The 9,107-nt window shown below is 25.6% G+C and overlaps 1 pseudogene; it reads right to left on the minus strand.

Moving 5' to 3' along the window:
* Positions 1-3,072: 3,072 nt before the first annotated feature.
* Positions 3,073-8,331, minus strand: LOC112679642 (annotated as a pseudogene).
* Positions 8,332-9,107: the final 776 nt, after the last annotated feature.

A 9,107-nucleotide genomic window follows, 5' to 3' on the forward strand; every position in this document is an offset into this window, starting at 1 on the left:
AAACGACAAGTTGATATAATAATCAGATTTTTTCTTTTTTAATTTATGTTTTTCTCCGTAGCCCTTCAAATAAATTCCATTATCTCACTAAAATTAGACAACTTAAACTACAACATTTTTTTTATAAATCTAATACCTATATTATATAAAAATTTTAAAACACTAAAATTATATGAAAATAAATCCTCATTTAAAATTTAAATTACCAGACGGTAGTTGTATAATAATTTAATTGTTTCTATATTTGTAATCGATACTTATTTATTAACACATAAATAAACAAATAGTATACATTTATAAATAAATAAATAAAAGCTTAACTTAAAAAGAAATATTTAATATTTAGAGAAATATTATATTTATAAAGTTCGACCAGTTTAGAATTACAAATGTATTATCAGGTATATAAAAATTGAATAAAATCGTAAATGAATATGAAAAAATAAAGGAAGGAACTATTGAGAAAAACTGTTAATTTTACGTAGATATAATTTATTTTAATAGGAGAAATTATTTAAAATTAATTCTTATTATATATATTTATGTTGAGAAATATAAATATTTGAATAAATATATTGTTATTATTCAAAAAAAGTTCAAAGTCTAAAAACACTATAATACTAAATACAAAATTATTTATTTTTTTTTTGTAATAACAGCACAAAGGCTGGTTGGCAGCATTCCTCCATTTTTCACACTTTTCCGATTTATGCTTAAATTTATAGTATATTCCACACCCTATATCCCTCACTACTTAGCTTATGTATTCGAATGGTGGCCTTCCTCAACTATTCTCAGCCTCATGGATCCTGTCATTTCATTCCTTAAGCAGGGCTTGAAACCACCCCAGAAGAAATAGGTTACCGGGTCCGAAAGAGGCCGGAAAATTTTTTGGAACAGGTTACCGGTTATCAAGGTTTTTAGAAATAATGATAATCATTTCCCGGTTACCGAAATAAATTCTATAAATGGTATTGCCAGTTATCTATTTGCGAGCAAATTAAATCTTCAAAATTACTGATAACCTCATAAAACTGGTTTTCCTATTTTTTTTTTTTTATTTCTAGATTTTTTTCATCAAACTTAACATGTCATCTTTGAAACTATTCATGCATGTTGTTGTGGTATGATTGGAGATAAGAAGAGGCATAAAAAAAAGAAAAACAACAATTATATAAAATTAGTAGGTTTCGTTATCTTTTTTTCTTCTCAAAGATACATAAATAACTTAATAATTCAGTCCGGCGATAACGTTCACCATGAACGCACGGTCATTACGTTCGCTCCGTTATCTATTTTTCATACGCTAATATTATATTATTATATTTTGTCTTTACGTTTACGTAATATGGTGGCCCAATCGACTAATAGTCGTGGCACAAACAAAAGAAATTTATCGTCTTCTTCGCTTTCACCCAAGCCAGTGGATAAGAAATCAAAAATATTTATAACTCCTAACCGGTACTCAGTTCTTACCACACTAAACGACTCATACGAAAACACACAGCCAAACAAGACTCAATCTCATGATCAAAAAATTCCACTAAAACCACCTGCAGTTTATATTAAAGGCGTGAGTAATTTTTCCAGTTTCACCTCAAGCTTGATGAAAATTATCAATACAACTGAGTTTATCTGTACCACTCCTTCTTACCTGATCATCCATACTCATTTCTATGAGCATTACAGACTACTTATTAAATATCTAGTTGAGACCAATTTTAGTTTTCATTCACACCAGTCGTATGATAAGCGCCCATTACGTGTGGTGATTCGTAATCTCCACCCCTCTACTACTACTGAAGATATAATTACCGCTCTTTCGGAATTGGGACACCAGGTTACCCACGTTCATAACATTAAGTGCTCTTCCGATAAATCACCTCTACCTCTCTTTTTCGTCGACCTCAAAAAAGCCACTAACAATATAGATTTATACAACATCGATTATCTTCTGCACACAAAAATTGTTGTCGAAAAATCCCATTCACGTAAAGGCCCACCTCAATGCCACCGCTGTCTAGCTTACGGGCACACTCAGGATTACTGCAACCACGTTCCACGATGCATCAGATGTGGCGAAGAACATAGATCTGACGTATGCACTATGTCACCAGAATCTCCGGCCAGATGTGCTTTATGCCAAGGTAGTCACCCAGCAAATTACAAAGGCTGTACTGTTTATAAAAAACTTAAAAATAGACAACCTCATCGTGAACACTTCATTTCTACTCCCAAATTTCATATTAACTCTCCTAAATTCACCTTAAATTCCAATACTGATAAACCATCATATGCCAACGCTACTTCCGCCAATTATAAACACTCCTACTTATCTCCTAATATAGAAACTTTATTTAACTTTTTCTTTACCGAATTCACTGCGATTATAAAACCCCTCCTGTCACTCCTTACGTCATTATTAAATAAAGGACAATTGTAATTCCATATATCATTGTAAGTACATCAAATTGTGTACCATTTCATTTCTTATTCTTATCTAACTACCTAATTATCGTTTTCATGCGACAATATTATTCCTAAGTTATTATTATAATTGTAATTAACTGCAATTTTTATAATTGTATTTTATGTTTACCTGTTAGCCGAATAGCTAACAACCACATCTCTAAATATTAAAATAAGAAACTTTCTATTGTAATGCTTATCTATATAATAATTAACTATCTTCGATATTTTTATTTTCATCTTAATAATTGTGTTTATTTCTCTTATCTTGTTTTGTTTTTATATATTAATTGTGAAATTTAACATTATTTTAAGTCATATTGTATTGTTATTATAATCGCTGAGGCAAATATTTTATTATGCGCCTCTTAAATAATAATAAAAAAAAAAAAAAAACAACTTAATAATATAAAATAAATGATAACAGTTTGATAATTATGAAAAAAATTAAAATACAAAACATATTATCAAGTAAACAAGTTCAAACTTTTTACTTGAAAAATTCAAAATAATAAACAAAAAAATTAGTTTGTGTAGTCTATAGTGTATCATTGTATACTTATAAAAATATTAAACATTGAACATAAACATTTAAAATACATATTAAATTTTCAAACCCATCTTATTCACTCTTATTATAATCATAATTTCATTCAGAAAATCAGATGATATTGATGATCTGAGGTCACTAAAAATAAATTTAAGCCCAGTAAATGTATGTTCTATAGTTACCTATAACAGTTTAATAATAAATATTAAATAATATTTAATTATACAGCAAAATGTCTACTAATAATTTTAGATTCTGAACGGAGCGAGGAATGTATTGGTTTTACTATGATGTTTTTTTTCTTTTTCTTTTTCTTTTTTATTGTGTATATACTTATTCTCCCTCTAAACTTGCTCAAAAGTATCAAGGGTAGCATCTTTTCTGAAAGGTAATTTTCTTGAGCTGGTACTTTAAAAAGGTCATTTTTCGATTTTCGGAACGGTACTCGAAATAAAAATTGTAAAATGAGAAAAAAACGTATGATTTCACGATTTTATAATATTTAACGACGTTTTCTACCAGAAATATTACTTCAAATGAAAAATAACAAGATATCTTTTTTAATATATTTTAGATTTTGTTCCTTACTGTTTAAAGTTTGGAAAATTTTAGTAATTTTTGAGCTACTTATTGACATTTTAATTTTTGAAGTTTTTTTTTGTTTTAATCGTAAAAACAAAATTTTGGTTGTTTTCTTATATTAGCATTACCTATACATGGTAAAAATATTCATAAAAACTTGAGATTTAGGTTTTTTACTTATATTACCTTACTTAGATATGGTAAAATTTTCAAAACATTTGAACAATTTTTGAGCTTTTTCTTTAATTTTATATTATTTTTTTCATTTTTATGATATTTCCTAATTATAAATTTTAATTATAATTATATAAACTACCTTTTTATATAAATTGTTCTTAATCTACTTTAAAACGCTTTTTTTATCACCATAGAAACGAATAAAATTTAAAATTAAATAAAAAAAATTCCCTCGTCCGCTCATAATCGTTTTTTATCATATGAAATCATTGCATTCAAATCGAAAACAGTAAAATTACACTATCCTGTCCGAGGTTTATTTTTTACTTTTATATGGTGACTTAAAATGGTTTTAAATCCTATAGTTTTTTTTTTTCTTAGTAATAAAATTGAAATTAAAAGTTACTTACCAATGCTATAAATTGGCTTTATTCGATATTTTATAGTTGTCAGTTTTGTAAAGTATTCGAAGTATTCGAAGTATTTGAAAACTTGTATTTAAATAGTTTTTGAAGTATTTATATGGTATTCTAAATACAATTTTTTTTATGTATTTTTTAAGTATTTTGAATACTTTTTAATTGTTTTTTAACAACATTTAAATACTTGTATTAAAATACCATTAAGTCCGTTTTATTAATTTTAATTTATTATTTTTCAAAGAAAATTGACATCAATAAAAATAATATTGTTTTCATTGAAAACTAATATTATGTTTTTGTATAGTACAATTAGGTATTAACAACGTTACTATACTAAATACCACATTAAATTTTATATAGTTTCTGTATTGGAATTTTTTAAGAAAACTGAAAATCTAATAATTTTAAAATAATTCCATATTAATGTAAGTTAATACCACTTTTTATTTTATTCATTCAAATATAATCAATATTAGTTGAAATATATTTGAATTTAGAATGAAATATGTGAACATGTATTTATTTCTAAATAATCAGACATGTTATAGTAATTGTTAAAACCTATGGAAAGTAGTAAAATAATGGGTACCTATACTAGTGTACGATATGCATATATACAGTACTCGAAGTGGGGAGGATACGGAGAGATGGCATCCCTCTACTTATTTTGTCTAGAATTATGCATTTCTCCTAAGATTTATATTTTAAAATGATATACTTATTATCATTTTTATATTTATATATAAGAAATTATTTTTTTTCGGTGAAAATAATTGTTTTTAACATTCAGGCCCGGGCGCCCAGCTTATCGTGTTGTTTAGTATAAGCCGTTTTGCAATCCGTATTATACCCGTGTTTATAGCCACGGACTAAGATAATATACCTTATGTGAACTATAAAAAATAAAAAATAAAATATTTAAGGTACACAAGGTGTGAAGAATGTTATGATGATATCAGGAAATCTGAATTGTAAGGCATATCTCCACTTATATTGAGTCATTTCGACCACTGCATATTTATTATATAGCATACAATTAAAAAAAAAAAATAGTTTTATTTGTATTCAAATACTTAATGAGTATTCGTAAAATACTTTTTTATAATAGTATATTAAAAATATTTTTAATATTTTTTTATTTGAATACTAGTATTTGTATTTTAATACTTATTTAAAAGTATTTTTTACAAGACTGATAGTTGTATTATTTATTATTTATAATGTATTTGGTCTTCACTATTCAATATTTATAGTTTGTACTATTAACTTTACTAATGCGATAAGTTATAAAAATATAAAAGACACTTCATATTAATTTATATATCTAATTTTATAATAATTTAAATGTTACCTGAGTACTCGGGACCGCTATTAATGCTTGGGCTAATTTGAACAATTTAGCTCTCTTCAATTTATTTTCCATCCAGAATTTGTGAACACACTTTTATGATCAAGCTTTGTAATATTATCAAACTCTCCTATCAATATATGAATTGAGTGATGCACCACTGTACTAGTTACTATATTGCTGTTGTTTTGAGTTTTTAAAAAATCTTCTAAATCGTTCATTTCATTATCGCTATGTTCGTCCCTTTGCACTGGTGTTTCAATAACATCACTTTGACTTGATTGAATAGCTTCCATGTCTAAAAGTGCATTCCACGTTTTGATCAAATGATCTTTTGCTGTAGATTTTTGGTCTGCATCCAGTATAGATTGAAATCGAGGATCCAAGTAGGTCACTAAATGCTCATAAGTTGTTTAAATTAGTAAAGTTTAAAACAATTACATTTATAATGAGATATAAAGATAGCAATTCAACATTTTTTTAATTTTAGTTAAAATGGTGCCTAGTAATAATTTATAAGAATAACCTACTGCAAATGTAGGATTAGCAAATAAAATTATTTGTCTTTGATTGATAGAATTCTGTAGCTCACGAGATAAAATTGAATTATTTTTTTTTTTAACTTTGCTATCATATTCCACCAAATGGCGAAAAAGTCACTCAAAGTTATATATTTTTTTTTTTAATTGGACAATGCCTATTTTTGCTGGTTCCAACGTATCAGCCTAAAAAATATTATAAGAAAATAATTAAATAATAATCATTAAAAACACAATATAATATAACTTAAAAGATTCTATTTAAATATACTTTAAAGATTTAAATTTAAGCAATATGCTATATTGATAATGAATAATAATTTATACCATTTCTTCAATTTTATTCTAATTTGAAGTAGAGATTTGTAGTTCTGGCATTATTTCTTGAAATTCAAGACAAAAATTTTTCAGTTCACACAATCTTAAAATCATATCGTATACAGATGACCAACGAGTTTCAATAATATAAATAGCAATTTTTTATTCTGTGTTTTTAGAAGTGTAGCAAAAGTGTTCGTCATTTTTTAACAACCTAGAATATGTTAAAATAAATTTACCAAAAAATAGTACATGATAACCTTGTTAAATGGTATATATTTGAATAATATATTAATGAAATAATTATTAAAATACATTTTAAACTTATTATTGATTAACATGTTTTTACCGCTCTAGCACGTGCTAAGACATTTTGAATAATTGTAGTTTTTAAAGTTTCTTCTATAGTTAAATTTAAACTATGAGCTACACACCTAATTTTTGATGTATTCGGTAATGAATCAATAGCATTTTCTATTTAATTTTCAAACTGGGCCAAATCAATATCTGTATTTTCTGTATGCAAATTTAACTCTCTATCAGTTTTTTTAAAACTAAAAAAAGGCAAAAAGTAATTAATAATTTTAAAAACTAATAACACCTAATTAATAAATAAATAATAAACTTTTAGGTACCTATTTCTTCTTCAGTACTTTGATTTAAGAGATCTGTAATTTTTAGCATATTTGGAGCATTATCGTTTATTATTGAAAACAATTGCGTCTTCTTCAATTTATATTTATTCATGACTTCAAGAATCTTATTTAAATTTAAAATTAATAATAATTAGAAACAATATATATATATATACAAATAGTACTTAAATACACTTATAATTTAAAAAATATAATGTATTATAATCTTAATCTTAAAATATTGGATTACAGTAAAATATCAAAACTGAAATGATGATGCTCACAGTATCTTTTAAGCAGACAGCTTTATGACGTTGAGTAAGTTCAAAAATTGTAAGAGTTTTTATTTGTCAATCTATTGTATTTTCAATCATGTATTGAATATTTATTCCTAAAAATGAATTATTATGCAATGTAATACGATCTACTTTTAGTGATACCAGTTTATTATTCATATCTTAAGTGATGGTTGAAATAATATTTGAAGCAGTATTGGAAATGTGTTTATTTATATTATGTTTATTAATACAATTGGTTAATAATAAATAAATAAAATAAAGTTTGAAATAATTGTTAGATATCTATTTTTTATTATTTATTATTGTTTATTTTAAAATAATTGATTCCCACTTTGAGATCCGAGACTACCTAATATTGCATCTATTATGCTCCTAAAACCAAATTCTTTCATCATCGTTAATGGCCGTCCATTCATAGTCTAGTGACTAACTCTACTAACTCTACATAGGCCTTTAGCAATATTTGTTCTAACATATTTATTGCAATGTACTTTTTTTTTTCACAAACTGTGTCATCAACATTTGATTTCCAGAATTTCCTGCTTTCCTCTACAAAATTATAAAAAAACAAAATTATAAAAATGAATTGAATAAGAACATAGTATAAATAAATAATCCTTCTATTATATAAAGGTGATCTAAGTGAGCATGGGCCAATTTCCCTAGTTAAATAATAATATTGTTATATTATTAAAGTAACAAAATAATTAAGTATTTTATGATATTTTATACTTTAAATCTATTTAAAATTCAATTGTAATGTAATTAGATACTTACTTTTTCTGCTGAGTTTTGAACACTGGTATCTGATGTGATATTACTAGATTTAGCATTTTGTAGTTCGATGTCTTGACTCTTATGATTTGCGAAAATATGTTTCTCGAGATTTGATCCATGTTTTCCTTTAAGACTTACTGTGCAGTTTTCAACACCGCATTTGGACATATTTGTTAATTGGTTATATTTTAAAAACATAATACCGGATTTTTCATCTAACTAGTTAACATAAAGTTACTGTTAATTGTTAAGTATAAACTATATAGTGGGAACTATCAACCACGGTCCACAATGGAAACAAGATTAAAATAAAATAGATTTTATTTTGTCATAGATGGTGACAATATTTGGTTATTAACATTTGACTATTATCAGTTAGTAGTTAGTACGTATTATTTGGTATGGAATATAGCTGACGGGTAAGTAGGCACGCAAATAGCAACAATAGGTAATATGTGATTACACAGTTTTGCTCTGTATAACTATTTTTACGAACTAATGTAACGAACTTATCATTAAATAATAAATATCAAAACAGTCCATGATTATAAGTTATAAGTTATAACGTATCTATTATCTGGTACTTGGTACGATATCGTACATGAATGAGTTATATACTATTATATTATATATGTATCAGCCCGCATTCGTTGGTGTTTCTACCATTCGTATCAGTATATTATAGGTACTGAGAATCTTTAGTTAGTGCGCCGATAGGATTTCGCGTTCAAACACGCATTGTTTTGGTGTTTTTAAATTTTAATACTTTGTAGTTATAAAATAATCCATTTTAGTATTTTATAAATATAATTTTCTACTATTTAGAATATTCAATATAATTAAAAAAAAAATATTTTTACGTTAATTGGTGTGAGATTTATAGTTTTTATACTTCTGATTAATTAACTGGTTCTAAAAATAAACGGTTACTGTTATAGATTTTCCTTTTATTAAATTCTGTGATTGCCGGAAATTAATAACCGCGTCTCAA

This window comes from Sipha flava, unplaced genomic scaffold, assembly GCF_003268045.1.
Source record: "Sipha flava isolate LNK unplaced genomic scaffold, YSA_version1 165_pilon_pilon, whole genome shotgun sequence".
Classification (NCBI taxonomy): domain Eukaryota; kingdom Metazoa; phylum Arthropoda; class Insecta; order Hemiptera; family Aphididae; genus Sipha; species Sipha flava.